The sequence below is a fragment of the Neoarius graeffei genome, chromosome 13, assembly GCF_027579695.1.
Source record: "Neoarius graeffei isolate fNeoGra1 chromosome 13, fNeoGra1.pri, whole genome shotgun sequence".
Lineage (NCBI taxonomy): Eukaryota > Metazoa > Chordata > Actinopteri > Siluriformes > Ariidae > Neoarius > Neoarius graeffei.
This window is the reverse complement of record NC_083581.1, coordinates 56,379,940-56,399,840: the sequence shown is the minus strand read 5'-3', so window position 1 is coordinate 56,399,840 and position 19,901 is coordinate 56,379,940. Positions and strand designations below refer to the sequence as shown.

The 19,901-nt window shown below is 45.4% G+C and overlaps 1 protein-coding gene across 3 annotated transcripts in view; it reads left to right on the top strand.

Annotated features, from left to right (window-relative positions):
- tafa1a (TAFA chemokine like family member 1a) overlaps positions 1-7,583 on the top strand; it is a 119,516-nt gene extending 111,933 nt beyond the window's left edge. For all 3 annotated transcript variants that reach the window (XM_060938092.1, XM_060938093.1, XM_060938091.1), the window contains exon 6: positions 7,120-7,583. The gene's annotated coding sequence lies outside the window, so the exon portion shown is untranslated. The remainder of the gene's footprint in view (positions 1-7,119) is intronic.
- The last annotated feature ends 12,318 nt before the right edge of the window (positions 7,584-19,901 follow it).

The following is a 19,901-nucleotide window of genomic DNA, read 5'->3' as shown; positions in this document are numbered from 1 at the left end:
AAGGCATTTTTCATGCAAGCAATGCACCTTCTCCATACAAACGCTTTGTCAACTGAGCTTCAGTAGACCACCAGCTAAGGTTCTGAATAACTAATGAAGCAGATGTGACGACATGTGAAACCCAGCAATGGGTCTGTGGGCGTAGTGATTAGCACTGTCACCTCACAGCAAGAAGGTTCTGGGTTCGAGCCCAGTGGCCAATGGAGGCCTTTCTGTGTGGAGTTTGCATGTTCTCCCCATGTCTGTGTGGATTTCCTTCGGGTGCTCCAATTTCCCCCACAGTCCAAAGACATGCGGTTAAGTTAACATGGGGCAGCCTTGGGCTGAGGTTGGGCTGAAGTGCCCCTGAGCAAGGCACCTAAACCCCAACTGCTCCCTGGGCGCTGTAGTATAGCTTCCCACTGCTCTGGATATTTGTGTGTGCTCATTGCTCACTTGTGTGTTCACTGCTTCAAATGGGTTAAACGCAGAGGTTAAATTTCACTTAGTGCTTAAGACTGTGTTTGAGTGAATGTGTGACAAATAAAGGCTGCTTGGCTACTTGTGTAGCCACAAACCGGTCAGAGTATCCATGTTGATCCTGCTGACCTATGTCCAACACCAAAAGCACCTACAATGGACACATAAGCATCAGAAATAGACCATGGAGCAATGGAAGAAGGTGACCTGGTCTGATGAATCATGTTTTCTTTTACCGGTACATCAGGCGGATGGCCAGGTGTGTGTGTTGCTTACCTGGGGAAGAGATGGCACCAGCATGCACTGTAAGAACAAGGTAAGCCAACAGAGGCAGAGTGATGCTCTGGACAATGTTCTGCTGGGAAAGCTTGGGTCCTGGCATTCATGTGGATTTTACTTTAAGACGTACCACTACTTAAATATTGTTGGAGACCAAGTACACCCCTTCATGGCAGCAGTATCCAGGGCGTGGCCACGGGGGGGGCTGGGGTGGGCACTGCCCCCCCAGGGACAAGTCCTGCCCCCCTGAGAAATGCCCTGTCCATCCAAAGAAAACTGGCCAGAAAAAAGGCCACGATTTATGATCTCTGTTTGTGTCTTGTATTGGTAGAATAAATGCTGGTGTTGATTTAAAAACAGCATATATCTGCAAAGTTTATAGCTTTAATTATTTTTTGTTATCGTGTTTCCCCCCTCTGTAACCTTAAGGGGCAGAACAATCGTCAAAACTGCTTTCCAGTTGGTTCGTTTGAATAGGGGGCATGTCAGTCCTCCTCCATTCAACTAGCAAGCACAATGCTGTGCGGGAGTTTACTTTGTGCCCATACAGTTCCTATTTCGTTCTTCTCTGTCATCTTTTCACAAAGTAGTGGTAGTAGTTTTTGTTGAGTTGAGCTTGTTCGTTTCATTTACTTGTTGATTTGTGTAGATAAGTCAGCTAGTTACAGCAGTCTGCCTGTGCTAGCCTGCTATTATTAAGACTAGGAGACTGTGCTAGCTAGTTGAATTGCCAGCCTAGGCAGGCAGCCAGCCATTAAGCATAACCCACACAGACATTATTAAAACATTTTATTAACTAGTACGTAACACCAAAAGACATGCATAGGTGGCTCATTAAAAAGCAGACCTCGTCTGCCCCTGTCGCTGCGCAAGCTTCTGACTCCGCTGTTGAGCCCAGCACCGCTGCTGCCAACGCGGAGCAAAGCCCTTCACAGGATCTGAATAGGTCTGTGCCATCCTGCAGTTCTGTGGCCGCTTCAGGAACTCAAAACCCCTGCATTTCACAAAGTACACAGTCCTCCCAAACCTCTGATGTGCACGTCCCTTCCGACTTAAATATGGATAGCCCGTCCCAGCCTATTTTAACTAATTACCCCAAGCGCCCATTTGGACAAACCCTTCGGTGCTTTAGTGCAAGCTGGTATCATTCTCGACCGTGGCTCGAGTATTCCGTTATCCGCGATGCCAGCTTTTGCTTTGCCTGCCGCAAATTTAACATTTCACATTTGGACCGCGAGGATATATTTACCAAACGTGGCTTCACAAATTGGAAAAAAGCCCTTGAAAAAGACGCCGGCTTCCAAAAACATGCGTCGAGTCTCCCGCACGTCAGATCAATGTCTGTGTGGCAGGAACACCAGCGTCGAGCAGAGACGGGTGAAAGCATAGCTCACCTGCTGGGTCAAACGCAGATAGAAAAAAACAGGTACTATGTGAAGAGCATTGGGGAGGCCGTTCAGTTCCTGGCTGTCAATGAACTGGCTCTGCGTGGTCACAATCACGAGGGTGGGGAGGAGGGACTTTTCCTGAAGTTTTTTGAATATACAGTCAAAAAAGATGAGAAATTGGCAGAAATTGTAAAACATATCCCAGACAATGCAAAATACATGTCAAACGTAATACAAAATGAAATAATTGAAACCCTCACCAAAATGGTGCTAAACAATATCCAAGCCAGATACGAGAAAGCAGACTCTCCTGGACTTTGCATTAAAAGTGATGGTACCAGAGATCGCTGTAACATAGAGAATTTGTCTGTAGTAATTAGATTTGTCCAAAACTCTGTCCCCAAGGAACACCTAATTGGATTAATTGAACTACATCAGCTTGATGCTGAGTACATTTCCGACCACATTCTTTCACATTTGACTGACCTGGGTTACAGACCAGACAATTTAGTGTGTCAGTGCTATGATGGTGCGTCTGTCATGTCTGGGGGAAGGGGTGATGTCCAAGCTTTGTTGCAAAACAAAGTGGGGAAGTACATTCCATACGTGCACTGCTACAACCACCAGCTCCATTTGGCAGTGGTTCACGCAATGGAAGCAGAACCCCTGGCAAAGAAGTTCTTTGACTGGTCAAATTCTTTAAACACATTTTGTCACAGACCTACACTGAAACGACTACTGGAAATACGGTGGACCAGTCATTATGAGGTCACGAAGTCCATTGTCACCAATGAGGACACAATCAGAGGGCTTCTCTCAGATGTAGCAGAGGATGACACTGCTCCTTTTGACATCAGCACAGAGGCATTGGGTCTTTCGACCCAATTAAAACGACAGTGTTTCTTTAACACAGGAAAGTTCCTCCTTCAGGTCCTTGGTGCACTGAAACCAGCTAATGCCATTCTGCAGGCCCAAGCAGTGGATATGAGCACTGCTGGGGAGGTGGTGACAGCTTCACTGGCTACTCTGAAGATGAGGAGTGACTCATTCTGGCAGGAGCATTTCTCTCAGGGTGGAAGTAGGCCTACCAATTCGCCCCCACCTAAAAGAAAACGCAAAGTTAATTCACAGCTTGGTGATAGCGTTGTCTTGTCAACACTTGGGCATTCTGATGACCAAATAGCTCCTAATCAAACTTTTAAAAGGGCCATGTTAAACATTCTTGACAGAGCTATTGTAGAGATGGAGACAAGATTCTCTCAGAGAAATGTTGAACTGATGAGGTCCACATCATTTCTCCTGCCAAAATCAAAGTCCTTTCTTGAGCCCTCTCTCCTGAAACCACTTCAGGTGCTTGCAGGCACAGAGCTTAACAGCATAAGCTTGCAAAATGAAATTTCTGTGGCAAAAGCAATGTTGCTCAATAAATTGTCAACTGATGCTAACCTCTCTGAAGCATGCAAATGCATTCAGCAGTACAAAGAGGCCTTCCCCATATTGCATTCAATATATGTCACAGCACTTGTCATTGGCGTGTCTTCAGCTGCATGCGAAAGCTCTTTCTCCACCTTGAACCGCATCCTCACTCCACTACGCAGAACAATGCTGCATTCAAGGAAGAAAAATTTAGTCATTCTGGCACATGAGAAGGAAATCACAGAAAATCTAGACATGAATGAATTTGTTTCAGAATTTGCTAAGTGTAACCGCAGACTTGTACTGTAGATAATGGTCCAGGTCAAAGGTCAGCTATTCATGAAGACCAGTGCATCCCAACATTTTCAATGTCAACATTTAAATTTCCATTCAGCATAGCCAGGCTTTTAAAAAAAAGTTAGTTTTTTTTTCTTTACAAAAACAAAACAAAACAAAAACTCCATAAAAAAATTCCACACTGTTAACAAAATTGACGGTCATGATTTATGCTAGTGTGACCATATTTTGATTACCGAATTGAATTATTACTATTATTATTATTATTATTATTATTATTATTATTGGACTATTAGGCCTAGTAATTGTAGTAGTGGTTTTCCACCGATTTTTCAGGTATTGTTTTCTGCCCCCCCCCCAGATGAGCTAACTGCCCACCTACACATGCCATTCTGGTCACACCTCTGAGCAGTATTCCTTAATGGCAGTGGCCTCTTTCAGCAGCATAATGTGCCCTGCTACACTGTAAACATTGTTCAGAAATGAGGACCATTGTTTGAGGACCATGACAAAGAGTTCAAGTTGTTGACTTGGCCTCCAATTTCTCCAAATCTCAATTCGATCAAGCATTTGTGGGATGCGCTGGACAAACAAGTCTGATCCATGGAGGCCCACCTTGCAGCTTACAGAGCTTAAAGGAACTGCTGCTAAAGTCTTGGTGCCAGATACTAGAGCACACCATCAGCGGTCTTATGGAGTCCATGCCCTAATGTGTCAGAACTGTTTTGGTGGCACAAGAGGGACCTACACAATATTAGGCAGGTGGTTTTAATGTTATGACTGATTGGTGTATGTCTGTTAAGCAGTGTTGCCAGAGGATGTCTGTAGTAATTGTAATTGCACAGGCTATGTGATCTCTGTATAAATCACAGAGATGGGAGTGTCTTCATCACACACACACACACACACAAAATATCCCATGCATACTACGTACACCTCGTTTAATATAAACAGTTTGTTTTGACCTGTATTAAAACTGCTTGTTGTAGGGTTTTTGGCTGCACATGTTGCACTTGGGCATTAGTAAGTCACATGATCATGATGTATCTGTAGGTTAAACTTGTGCTAGGAACTCAGTAAATTACCTAAAATCACCCAGAAGAATTTCTTCTCTGTCCTTTTAAACGTACCCGATTTTGTTTACTGAAGAAAAAGCAATAAACTTATTTCCCCACAGAATATAATGAAATTTTGACCAACATGTCAATATTACTTGGGGTTCATCTTTCCAAATGTGTCCATGCAAAGTCTGTTAAAAGGATTAACATGACTGATTTGGATGGGATCAAAAAATCCGGTAATAATTACATGTAAGATTAGTGCAGTCCAAATAGGCCTTTACTCAGATTTCTTTAACCATTACCATATAATATTTAAATAATATTGGCTGGTGTTGAGTGGTATATCAGATATATTCCATTCAGCTAGTATGATATTGAACAAGTCAAAGACGAGTTCAATATCATGCCAGCTGAATGGAATATATCTGATATACCACGAAACAAAGCCAACCAATATTATTATTCATCTCATCTCATTATCTCTAGCCGCTTTATCCTGTTCTACAGGGTCGCAGGCAAGCTGGAGCCTATCCCAGCTGACTACGGGCGAAAGGCGGGGTACACCCTGGACAAGTCGCAAGGTCATCACAGGGCTGACACATAGACACAGACAACCATTCACACTCACACCTACGGTCAATTTAGAGTCGCCAGTTCACCTAACCTGCATGTCTTTGGACTGTGGGGGAAACCGGAGCACCCGGAGGAAACCCACGCGGACACGGGGAGAACATGCAAACTCCACACAGAAAGGCCCTCACCAGCCACGGGGCTCGAACCCAGACCTTCTTGCTGTGAGGTGACAGCGCTAACCACTACACCACCATGCCGCCCAATATTATTATTATTATTATCTCATCTCATTATCTCTAGCCGCTTTATCCTTCTACAGGGTCGCAGGCAAGCTGGAGCCTATCCCAGCTGACTACGGGCGAAAGGCGGGGTACACCCTGGACAAGTCACCAGGTTATCACAGGGCTGACACATAGACACAGACAACCATTCACACTCACATTCACACCTACGGTCAATTTAGAGTCACCAGTTAACCTAACCTGCATGTCTTTGGACTGTGGGGGAAACCGGAGCACCCGGAGGAAACCCACGCGGACACGGGGAGAACATGCAAACTCCACACAGAAAGGCCCTCGCCAGCCCCGGGGCTCGAACCCAGGACCTTCTTGCTGTGAGGCGACAGCGCTAACCACTACACCACCATGCCGCCCAATATTATTATTATTATACTACGTTCCTTTCAGGTGTTCAACACATCTTTCTCTTTCAAAATTCTCTCAAAATCTTCCGTATTTAACAAAGCAGACCTGGCGGCCATGTTTGTTTACAAATTGTCACAGTCGCTCACTAGCGCGGAAGTTTTACATGTCCAACTTGTGACGTCGTTATTTTGACAAACATGCAATATCATAAAGCATATTCAACGCTCATTCTCCATTGGGTAGATGTAGGATAAGCGATATGCTAACAATATTGCATGCTATCAAACCAAATGAACGAAACCCACTAAAAGGGAATAGAACACGTTTTTATTCCATTGAAAAAGTGTCCTGTATGTATAACAATATATGATAATAATTTCCTCTTTAGGACATCTCTAAATACAGTACTGGGTAAAAGTCTTAAGCACCATTTTTTTTCATACAAACTTTGTTATAGATTTCTATTTTATGACTTCTACATTAAGTCAAAACATTACAAAAATATTTTAGAGTTCCAGACATTCGTTTTCCAGCACAAAATTAAATGTTACAGAAAAATTAACTGCATATTCCATAAGAGAGCACTTTTCAGATTAAAAAAGAAAACATAATGAAGGCTGCTGGGTTTTGCTGCGAAATTAAGAAGCAAGTGTGACAGTCAGTGTCCAGAAGAACTGTGGCTGGTTCTGTAAGATGCTCAGTAAAACCTACAGCTCATTTCCTTATAAAACTGCACTCATTGTGCCTGAGACTACTTTTTTTTGTAAAGCAAAGGGTCGTCTCACACCAAATACTGACTTTGTTTCATTTATTATGGCTTACTGCTGTTTGATTTTTTTTTTTTTGAAACATTTAATTATTTTTAAGCCATTTTGGTCGACAGCATTTCTTTACATGTGCCTAAGACTCTTGCACAGTACTGTAGATTTTGTATGTATGCATTTTTATTTTGTTCCCCTTTATTAATATTACAGTAACTTATTTGTATATTATTCATTTTAGGAATCCAACAGGACAACAGTAAACTAAACTGCTCCAATGGAAGGAAGCTGGTGAACTTGATGTTACATTTCAGGCGGCTATTTCATTATTCAACTTTCTACCCAATAATGTGACCATCGGCTGTCTGAGGAAGTCTCTGGACATTTTTGTCATTCATGATTTGACCATTGTTTCTGCTCATTTTGGTTTGCGCTGTAAATCCTTGGTAGTCTGAGACCTTACGTACCCTGTTTGTTGCAGTTTGTCCAAAATATAGTCTTCATTCATGACATTCCTGGTGATCCTTATTTCCAGAATTGACTGAGCTAACAAACTCACCTACAGTGATTTATGGCAAGACTTTATAGAAGGAAGAAGACTTTTCATAAGAACAAGTGTGTAAAGCCTCAGCAGGTATCATTGAGGAGGTCACTGTATTTCTCCTGCCAATAAAATGGACTGTTAAGGACATGTGTAACATAAAATTGATCCTGTTGTTCACAGACTCATCATTATTGTCTGACCACAGATATCTGACATCATTAAGCAAAATGAAAGGTGAAATGGCAGATGAAAATAATGTTTGAGTTGTGGTGAATTAAATTGTAACTCTGAAACCACAGCTCACTCTGAATTAAAAGGCAAAAGCACAATAATGTAAAGTGTTTTGAAAATATGAAATCATTTGTGCTAGTGAAGCTCTAGTCCAGCTCTAGCTGATTTTCCCTGTTTCTGGTTCATTAAGCTAATAATAAATTGATAGAGCATCATTGAGATGGCTCCAGTGTGAAAGCTCTGAGACTTATTATCAAAGCCAACGAGGCCTGATAGAAATCTGCTGCTGCATGGAGATGTAAAATAGCATGACATTTAAATACTGAGTCAGATTTATATTCAGCTATCTAATGCTTTGCATTCATTAAACAGGTGGTAAAAATGTGAAATGTTAAGATGTCTTGTGCTCCGTGTCGGAGTCCCGAAGGTCCTGAATGCTACTTCAGAGAAAATCTTTTTGAATAGAGGTAATTGTCTTTTGAGAGCCTGAATGAGCGAAAAATAATTCTCTCGAAAAATAATTTTTGTGAGCAGATTGTTTTCGAGCCAGCCACATGACACCAGTAAATTTTCCAGTAAAACTCTAAATATGACGTAAAATCTTTGGGAGGATGTGACCTATATACAACCCCAATTCCAAAAAAGTTGGGACAAAGTACAAATTGTAAATAAAAACAGAATGCAATGATGTGGAAGTTTCAAAATTCCATATTTTATTCAGAATAGAACATAGATGACATATCAAATGTTTAAACTGAGAAAATGTATCATTTAAAGAGAAAAAATAGGTGATTTTAAATTTCATGACAACAACACCTCTCAAAAAAGTTGGGACAAGGCCATGTTTACCACTGTGAGACATCCCCTTTTCTCTTTACAACAGTCTGTAAACGTCTGGAGACTGAGGAGACAAGTTGCTCAAGTTTAGGGATAGGAATGTTAACCCATTCTTGTCTAATGTAGGGTTCTAGTTGCTCAACTGTCTTAGGTCTTTTTTGTCGTATCTTCCGTTTTATGATGCGCCAAATGTTTTCTATGGGTGAAAGATCTGGACTGCAGGCTGGCCAGTTCAGTACCTGGACCCTTCTTCTACGCAGCCATGATGCTGTAACTGATGCAGTATGTGGTTTGGCATTGTCATGTTGGAAAATGCAAGGTCTTCCCTGAAAGAGACGTCGTCTGGATGGGAACATATGTTGCTCTAGAAGCTGGATATACCTTTCAGCATTGATGGTGTCTTTCCAGATGTGTAAGCTGCCCATGCCACACGGACTAATGCAACCCCATACCATTAGAGATGCAGGCTTCTGAACTGAGCGCTGATAACAACTTGGGTCATTCTTCTCCTCTTTAGTCCGAATGACATGGCGTCCCTGATTTCCATAAAGAACTTCAAATTTTGATTTGTCTGACCACAGAACAGTTTTCCACTTTGCCACAGTCCATTTTAAATGAGCCTTGGCCCAGAGAAGACACCTGCGCTTCTGGATCATGTTTAGATACGGCTTCTTCTTTGAACTATAGAGTTTTAGCTGGCAACGGCGGATGGCACGGTGAATTGTGTTCACAGATAATGTTCTCTGGAAATATCCCTGAGCCCATTTTGTGATTTCCAATACAGAAGCATGCCTGTATGTGATGCAGTGCCGTCTAAAGGCCCGAAGATCACGGGCACCCAGTATGGTTTTCCAGCCTTGACCCTTACGTACAGAGATTCTTCCAGATTCTCTGAATCTTTTGATGATATTATGCACTATGTTGATACACTATATTGCCAAAAGTATTTGCTCACCTGCCTTGACTCACATATGAGCTTAAGTGACATCCCATTCCTAATCCATAGGGTTCAATATGACGTCAGTCCACCCTTTGCAGCTAGAACAGCTTCAACTCTTCTGGGAAGGTTGTCCACAAGGTTTAGGAGTGTGTTTATAGGAATTTTTAACCATTCTTCCAGAAGCGCATTTGTGAGGTCACACACTGATGTTGGACGAGAAGGCCTGGCTCTCAGTCTCCGCTCTAATTCATCCCAAAGGTGTTCTATCGGGTTGAGGTCAGGACTCTGTGCAGGCCAGTCAAGTTCATCCACACCAGACTCTGTCATCCATGTCTTTATGGACCTTGCTTTGTGCACTGGTGCACAGTCGTGTTGGAAGACGAAGGGGCCAGCTCCAAACTGTAAAAACAGTCTGCATGCCTAGGTGCTTGATTTTATACACCTGTGGCCATGGAAGTGATTGGAACACTTGATTCCGATAATTTGGATGGGTGAGCAAATACTTTTGGCAATATTGTGTATGTTCAAACTCTTTGTAATTTTACACTGTCGAACTCCTTTCTGATATTGCTCCACTATTTGTCGGCGCAAAATTAGGGGGATTGGTGATCCTCTTCCCATCTTTACTTCTGAGAGCCGCTGCCACTCCAAGATGCTCTTTTTATACCCAGTCATGTTAATGACCTATTGCCAATTGACCTAATGAGTTGCAATTTGGTCCTCCAGCTGTTCCTTTTTTGTACCTTTAACTTTTCCAGCCTCTTATTGCCCCTGTCCCAACTTTTTTGAGATGTGTTACTGTCATGAAATTTCAAATGAGTCAATATTTGGCATGAAATTTCAAAATGTCTCACTTTTGACATTTGATATGTTGTCTATGTTCTATTGTGAATACAATATCAGTTTTTGAGATTTGTAAATTATTGCATTCTGTTTTTATTTACAATTTGTACTTTGTCCCAACTTTTTTGGAATCAGGGTTGTAAGATAAAGCATGCAGTACAGATGAAAACAAAACCTATAACTGGTGAAAGTGTAAAGAAAAAGTGGAAAGAGTAAAATGTGGAATGTTTCCGATACTCAAACTGTAATTCAAGTAGAGATAATGAGATGAGATGTCAATATTATTGATAAATACTGAAAGTATATTTCTAGGGAAAACTGATGACAATACAGTCAATCTGTTAAGTTAAATCCTCATTTTTCCTCTTGTGTTCTTTTAGTCCTGACTGTTAAAAAATAAACTGGTTAAATTCAATAAAACCAGAGGGCCAGTTATTTGATTGTGTCTACTGCTGGAAGCATGCAGATGGAACTGAAGGGTGTCATGAAAAAAAAACCCTGGAATGTTCTCCCGATGTTAAATTAATGCCAGTGTGAATATTGACAGCTACATTTACACTGTTTCACATTTGGAGAGTCTAGATGTAATCCATATGTTCAAGGATGTCTTAAAAAAATATGGGGGGGGGGGGGGGGTGAATTAATATGTGAAAAGCTCTACTTTTATATCTCTGTTAATTGGTGCAATTTAAAGATATGTATAGATATGATTATTACACAACCATGATATTATAAATCAATCGGATTCTGTAATCAGAAAAACAATTCATCAATGACCCCTGTTTTTATGATCCAAGGATTATACTAATGCATCTCAAACAATTAGAATATTGTGAATTTTATTTTCATAATTTAATTCAAAATGGTAAACTTTCATATATTCTACATACATTACATGTAAAGTGAAATATTTCAAGCCTTTTTTGTTTTAATTTTGATTATTATGGCTTATAGCTCATGGAAAATTGAAATCCAGTATATCAAAATATTAAAGTATTTCCTAAGATCAATCAAAAAACTATTTACAATACAGAAATGTCCAACTTCTGAAAAGTATGTCGTTTATATACTCAATACTTGGTTGGGGCTCCTTTACCATGAATTATTGCATCAATGTGGTGTGGCATGGAGGCAATCAGCCTGTGGCACTGCTGAGGTGTTACTGAAGTCCATTTTGCTTTGACGTCAGTAACCTTTAGCTCAAGTGTCTTTTTGAGTCGGGTGTTTCTCATCTTCCTCTTGAAAATACCCCATAGATTCTCTCTGGGGTTCAGGTCAGGCGAGTTGGCTGGCCAATCAAGCACAGTAATATCATGGTCAGCAAACCATTTGGTAATAGTTTTGGCACTGTGGGCAGGTGCTAAGTCCTACTGTAAAAGGAAATCAGCATCTCCATAAAGCTTGTCAGCAGATGGAAGCATAAAGTGCTCTAAAATCTCCTGGTAGACGACTGCACTGACTTTGGACTTGATAAAACACAGTGGACCAACACCAGCAGATGATACGGCACCCCAAATCATCACAGACTGTGGAAACTTCACACTGGACTTCAAACACCTTGGTTTCTGTGCCTCTTCACTCTTCCTCCAGACTCTAGGACATTGATTTCCAAATTAAATGCAAAATTTACTTCCATCTGAAAAGAGGACTTTGGACCACTGAGCAACAGTCCAGTTCTTTCTTTCCTTAGCCCAGGTAAGACACTTCTGATGCTGTCTCTGGTTCAGGAAAGGCTTGATATTAGGAATGCGACAGTTGTAACCCCTTTCCTGAACACGTGTGTGTGTGGTGGCTCTTGATGCACTGACACCAGCCTCAGTCCACTCCTTGTGAAGCTCTCCCAAGTTCTTGAATCAACTTTTCTTGACAATCCTCTCAAGGCTGCAGCCATCCCTGTTGCTTGTGCACCTTTTCCAGCCAGCCTTTTCAGCAATGACCTTCTGTGGCTTACTCTCCTTGTGAAGGGTGTCGATGATCGTCTTCTGGACAACTATCAAGTCAGCAGTCTTCCTCCATGATTGTGGTTGTGTGTACTGAACTAGACCGAGAGATACATGGTATTTATTCTGTTTTATTCAAACTTGAAATGAAATACTCTAATATTTTGAGATGGATTTTTTTGCACTGTAGGCCATTGTAGCGGGTTTAACGTGTGGGTGGAGCACAGAAGACGGCAGGACAGAGATCAGGATTAAATATTGCGCTTTTATTGCCGCACTTTTCAGTCGGGCACACACAAAAACACACACTGAGGTTCACACACACACACACACACACACACACACACACACTCGTGAATCTCCTCTCGGCGAGCTCCCCTCCGCTCTTACTCTCCCTCCTTAAATAAGGCGCGGTTTACTGGGGGGAACACACACAAACAGGCTAATTACACTCAGGTGAAGCGATTCTGCCACTTACCTTCCCCAACTCCGCCCTCCTGTCACAGACCGGCGCTTGACCACGCCCCCGCTGCCACATACCCCCACCGCCCGACTCAGGCCGGGCACCCGTCCGGCCCGCAGCCGACTCTCCCCCCCCCTTGACGGGAGAGGAAGTCCGCCACGACCATCTGCACCCCCGGCCTGTGGACCACCTTGAAGTTGAAAGGTTGGAGCACCAGATACCAACGGGTGATCCGCGCGTTGGCATCCTTCATGCGGTGGAGCCACTGGAGGGGCGCGTGGTCCGAACAGAGGGTGAAAGAGCGCCCCAGCATGTAGTACCGGAGGGCGAGGACCGCCCACTTGATCGCCAGGCACTCTTTCTCGATGGTGCTGTAGTGCCCCTCACGCACTGACAGCTATCGGCTGATGTATAACACTGGGCGGTCCTCTCCCCCCACCCGCTGGGACAAAACAGCCCCCAGCCCTCTGTCCGACGCATCCGTCTGTAACAAAAAAGGGAGAGAGAAGTCAGGGGAGTGCAAAAGTGGCCCTCCACACAGTGCAGCCTTTACCTCAGAGAAAGCCCGCTGGCACTGCTCCATCCACTGGACCGGATCTGGCGCCCCCTTTTTAGTGAGGTCAGTCAGCGGGCTGGTGACATCCGAATAATTAGGTATAAACCTACGATAATAGCCAGCCAGCCCCAGGAACTGTCTCACCCCCTTTTTGGTCTTGGGCAGGCCGCAATCGCTGCTGTCTTATTAATTTGGGGACGCACCTGCCCGTTACCCAAGTGGAAGCCCAGATACCGTACTTCCACCCGCCCAATCGCACACTTCTTCGGGTTGGCCGTGAGCCCCGCCCGCCTCAGCAACCTAAGGACGGCCCTCAGATGTTGCAGGTGCCGCTGCCAGTCATTACTATAAATGATGTCATCTAAGTAAGCGGCCGCATAGGTGGCGTGGGGGCGGAGGACCCGGTCCATCAGCCGCCGAAACGTAGCGGGCGCCCCAAACAGCCCAAACGGAAGTGTGACGAACTGGTGTAAGCCAAACGGTGTGGAGAAGGCCGTTTTTTCCCGGGATAATGGAGTCAAGGGGATCTGCCAATATCCCTTCGTCAAATCCAGTGTCGAGTAAAAGCGAGCCGTGCCTAGTCGATCGAGCAGCTCATCAATACGAGGCATTGGGTACGCATCGAATTTAGACACCGCGTTGACTTTTCTATAGTCCACACAGAACCGGACCGAGCCGTCGGCCTTGGGAACCAAGACCACCGGGCTGCTCCAGTCACTGTGGGACTCCTCGACGATGCCCATTTCGAGCATAGCCTGAAGTTCTTCCCGAACCACCTTTTTTTTGTGTTCAGGTAATCTATAAGGACGGCTACGCACTACCACCCCCGGGGGCGTCTCTCTGTGGTGTTCCATGAGGTTGGTGCGACCGGGCAGGGGTGAGAACACATCCGAAAACTCGGTCTGCAACTGGGCGACCTCCGTGAGTTGGGTCGGGGAGAGGCGGTCTCCACAGGGGACCAGAGAGGTGCGAGATGCCAATGACCCTTTTTGGACCTCCGGCCCCAGCTCCGCCTTCTCCGGAACTACCGACACTAACGCCACGGGGACCTCCTCGTTCCAGAGTTTCAGCAGATTGAGGTGGTAGATCTGTAGCGCCCCCTCCCTGTCCGTTCGCCTAACCTCATAGTCGACGTTCCCGACTCGCCGTGTGACCTCAAAGGGCCCTTGCCACTTGGCAACTAATTTGGAGCTCGATGTGGGCAACAGGACGAGTACCTCATCTCCCGGAGTGAACTCTCTAAGGTGCGTGCCCTTGTTGTACAGGCGGGTTTGCCGTTCCTGGGCCTGCCGCAAATTCTCCTGAGTTAGGTGGGTGAGCGTGTGGAGTTTTGCACGCAGATCCATAACGTACTGAATTTCATTTTTGCTCTGTGAAGGTCCCTCCTCCCAATTTTCCCGCAGTACATCTAAGATGCCGCGCGGCTTATGCCCATACAATAATTCAAACGGGGAGAACCCCATGGAGGCTTGGGGGACCTCTCGCACTGCAAACAACAAGGGTTCGAGCCATTTATCCCAGTTACATGCGTCCTCACTTACGAATTTTTTGATAATATTCTTGAGGGTGCGATTGAACCGTTCAACTAAACCGTCTGTCTGTGGGTGATACACGCTGGTGCGGATCGGCTTAATACCCAATAGCCCATACAGTTCGCTCAGTGTTCGTGACATAAACGAGGTGCCTTGGTCAGTCAGAATCTCTTTCGGGATTCCGACCCGGGAGATGACGTGGAAGAGGGCCTCTGCAATACTACGTGCGGAGATATTGCGGAGAGGCACCGCTTCCGGGTATCGCGTTGCATAGTCCACGAGAACCAATATAAAGCGGTACCCTCGTGTTGACCGATCTAATGGCCCGACGAGATCCATCCCAATTCTTTCAAACGGGGTCTCGATTAATGGTAGGGGGCGCAAGGGCACTTTTGGAATGGCTGCTGGATTTACTAATTGGTATTCGCGGCACTCCGTACACCACTTACGGACGTCGCCGCGAATCCCCGGCCAATAGAATCAGGCCATTATCCGGGCGAGTGTCTTATCCTGCCCGAGGTGTCACGCCATGGGATTAAAGTGAGCCGCCTGGAATACCAATTCCCGGCGGCTCTTTGGAATTAACAACTGGGTGACTTGCTCTTTTGTCTGAGTGTCCTGCGTCACTCGGTATAACCTATCCTTCAAAATGGAAAAATAGGGGAAGGACGGGGTGGCGTTCGGCTGGAGCGTTTGACCATCGATTACTCTCACTTGGTCAAATGCGTGTCGCAGAGTCTCGTCTCGCGATTGTTCCAGTGGGAAATCCGCAAGGGATTCCCCAATAGAAAGAAGAGGGGCTGGGGGCTCCTCACTCTGTCGCGGAGATGACGTAGACGGCTCTGCGACCGCAGCTCCAGCCAAAGCGACACCGGGACCCTCCCCTGGCAACCGGCAGGACCCACTCTTTACTAGGTGGGCCATCAACCCCCGAAATCCCGGCCAATCAGTCCCCAAGATCAAAGAGTGGGTAAGGCGAGGCTTAACCGCCGCCTTCACTATCGATTTTTCCCCTCTGAAATGTATGTGGACCGACACCAACGGGTAGCTGTGAATATCCCCGTGCGCGCGCGCACACACACACACACACACACACACACAACACCTTCACCCCTTGTGCTCCCCCCAATGCCTCGTCTTGCACCAGGCTTTGGCGGATCGAGGTCTGATTGCAACCCGAATCTACCAACGCCTGATATGTCGCCCCTTGTACACTTACCGGTATGCGATACGCTCCGGCCCGATCGAGGGCAGCCTCTGGCGCGTCGGGGATCCGCAGCACCGCCCCCACCATCACTGCACACTGATGCTGCAGGTGGCCCGGTTCCCCGCAGCGCCAGCAAACCAGCCCGGGCCTCCCCTCTGCAGCTGTGTTTTGAGGGTCACTCACCTGGGGGGGGGGAGACAGACACAGAAGGGAGAAACGGGAGGGCACCACGGATGCGGCGGGCCGGCTGGGGTGGAGCCAGCCCCCGCCTCCGTGGTGGGGGAATGGGGCGAGGACGGGACACGGGAGGAGGGGGAAGAGAGAGAGAGAAGAGGAGAGAGAAGACGACGTCATCCGTTGTCCTGCCGCCGGGACAGCCGCCAGATGATCCTCCACCAGTCCCACGGCCTGATCCAGCGACGCCGGGCGGTGGCACTGGACCCACTCCGCGGTTCCGGCGGGTAGGCGGGCGATGAACTGTTCCAGCGCCACCTGGTCGATGATTCCCTCGGCGTCGCGATCTTCGACCCTCAGCCACCGCCAGCAGGCGTCCCGGAGCTGCTGGCCGAACGCGAACGGGCTGCCGACTTCCTCCATTCGCAGCGCGCGGAAGCGCTGGCGCTGCTGCTCCGGCGTTCGCCCCACGCGCTGGAGGACAGCCCGGCGAAGGTCGGCGTAGGCCAGCCGGCGGTCGGCGGGGAGCTGTAGTGCGGCTAACTGCGCCTCTCCCGTCAGGAGGGGGAGGAGGCGCGCCGCGCGCTGCTCCATCGGCCACCCCGAGGCTTCGGCGACCTGCTCGAACAACGCGATGAAAGCCTCGGGGTCGTCCTGCGGGCCCATCTTGGTCAAGGTGAGGGGAGATGGGCCCGCGGCCGGGGCGCTGGTGGACCCCGCCGACGCGAGGAGGCGCCGGAACGCCTCTCGGTCTTCCTGTTGAGCCAGCACCAGGGCTTCAAAGCAGCGCTCCTGCTCCTTCCGGAGCGTGACGAGTGCCTGGTGCTGGCTCTGCTGAGCCGTGGCGAGGGCGTGGACCAAGTCCGCGAACGGGGAGGATTCCATGGGGCTGCAGGACAGGTGCTCCACCGTCCCGGGTTTCGGCACCACTGTAGCGGGTTTAACGTGTGGGTGGAGTACAGAAGACGGCAGGACAGAGATCAGGATTAAATATTGCGCTTTTATTGCCGCACTTTTCAGTCGGGCACACACAAAACACACTCTGAGGTTCACACACACTCGTGAATCTCCTCTCAGCGAGCTCCCCTCCACTCTCACTCTCCCTCCTTAAATAAGGCGCGGTTTACTGGGGGGAACACACACAAACACAGGTTAATTACACTCAGGTGAAGCGATTCTGCCACTTACCTTCCCCAACTCCGCCCTCCTGTCACAGACCGGCGCTTGACCACGCCCCCGCTGCCACAGCCATAATTATCAAAATTAAAATTTGTAAAATGCTTGAAACATTTTAGTTAATGTGTAATGAGTCTAGAATATATTAAATTTTCACTTTCTTTTTTTTTCCCTTTTTTTTGACAAATATCTTTATTGATTTTTACTTAACACACAAAAACAAAACAACACGAACAAAAAGGCACATTAAGAGACATAATCATCAGAGACAACAGTAGATAAATATAGAAGCTGGACCTTAACATTGGTTAAAAAAATAAAAGAATGACATGAGCAAACAAAGGACAATAATTACACAGCGTCAGAAAGACCTCCTCCTTCCACAAATTCCATAAACACTTCCCAGATCTTAACAAATCTGTCATATTTCCCTTTGATCAAGTAAGTCAATTTTTCCATAGCAATACAATGCAATAGTCCTTCTGCCCACTTTTGTTTACATGGCCTATACATAGATTTCCATGACAAAGAAATTTTGTGTTTTGCTTCAAGTAGACAATATATGACCATAATTTTCACTTTCTTAAATAGCTTATGGAAAATATTGAACTTTTTCATGATATTCTAATTGTTTGAGATGCGCTTGTATATCCTCTGTCGTGATAGTCTTGGAGGTTGGGTTTGAATATACACTATGTCCAAAAGTATGTGAACACCTTAGTATTCAAAATCCCATTCCCAAAAGATAGGCATTAATATTGAGTCCCTTTTGTCTCCACTCTTCTGGGAAGGTGTTCCACTAGATTTTTAAGCGCGACTGTGGGGATTCAGCCACAAGAGCACAAGAGGGCACTGATGTCTGGAAAGAAAGCCTGGTGTTCCTTTTCATCCCAAAGCGTCCAGTGGGGTGAGGTCAGACCTCTGTATAGGTCACCTTGGCAAACCATGTCTTTATAGATCTCACTTCATGCACAAGGACATGCTGGAACAGGTTTCGGCCCCTCACGTTGTTTGCTTTTTTATATTTTTATTAAAATGCTATTCAATTTTTAGCCTTTACTCAAGGTAATAAATTGCTGTTCGCTACTGGTATCTTGGCAGACATTAATCCCACTGCACACCCCTGTTGCACCACTCAATTCATATCAGTGCAGGTGTGTTTATTTCTGACTATTAAAATATCAGCTCATTGGGAAGATATTGATTTAAAACCCACCAATTGAGTTAATATGCCAATGTTATAACAATAAATTATACTTGCACCTGCTTACCCATATTCATAAACCCAGCAAGGTTATGAATGTTTCTGATTAATGTGAGAATGGTGTTTTTAGGTGCTGGTATTAAGGGGTGTGGCTCAGATTGTTTTAAGGATTTCACAGGAATATAATGGCATTCTTCATCTGATGCACAATACTAAGACATTGAATCAATTCACCAATTTGATAAAACTTAATGATTTCTCCAGTTAATTTGCAATATTGTTAGCTTGATTTGAGTTATAACAATGAATGTACATACAAATATCTTGAACATATAGATGGGTGACAAAAGACTGTTGACTCTATTATGCTGTGGGAAAAGATTCCTGGCATGGTCTGGGTCTACTTGTACTTAAGAGTCACAAATGAACAGAAAGTCATTATGACTGATCACCTTTTATCCTATGGTGAGACATTTCTCTCCTGATCATAGTAGTCTCTTCCTGAATGACCCTACCTCCGTCCTCATAGCACAAAGGGGCACCAAATGGTTTAATGAACATGAAAATTATGAAAATCATGCTATGCCCTTCACAGTCACTGGACTGAACACCAAGGGGAGATTTTGGAGTGACATGTTAATCTCCTAGCAATTATTTTCTGCAAATATCATAAAATTGCAACACGTGCAACACTATTATTAAGAATATGTAGAGATTTTGTGGGCAGCACAGTAGTGTAGTGGTTAGTATTGTTGCCTCGTAGCAAGAAGGTTCTGGGTTTGAACCTTGCGGCCAGCGGGGGCCTTTCTGTGTGGAGTTTAAATGTTCTCCCCATGGCTGTGTGGGTTTCCTCCAGGTGCTCCGGTTTCCCCCAAAGCCATGCGGTTAGGGTAACTGGCTACTCTAAATTGTGAATCCTTGACTTGCAAGTGACGTCAAAGCAAAATAGAAACCCAGATGTCGGCCATGTTGGTGGATATACAAATGTGGGGTCAAGCAACATTCCATACAAAACATAGTCACGTCTGAAGCAACTCTGTTTTTCCACTGCTTTAAGCATTCTTTTAGCAATGCCATGTCTTTCTGCTGTATACGGTTGTGATCACAACAGTACTCGTGACCGTGACACGTTCCGATTTTTTAGAATTCCGTCCGTGATTCAGAAAGATGGCAAGGAAACTCTGAGGCTTAGTATGGAGAGGAGACGAGCACGGCTGAACAACATCAGCAGGGCTGATCTAACAGAGGCTAAAACCAAAACAGCTCATGTTTGCAGTAATCATTTTATCTCAGGTGAGATTCAAAAGCTCTCTCAATAATACCATGGAAGAATTTTATTTCGTGTTGCCAGAATTTTGCTATAAAATGAGCATTCT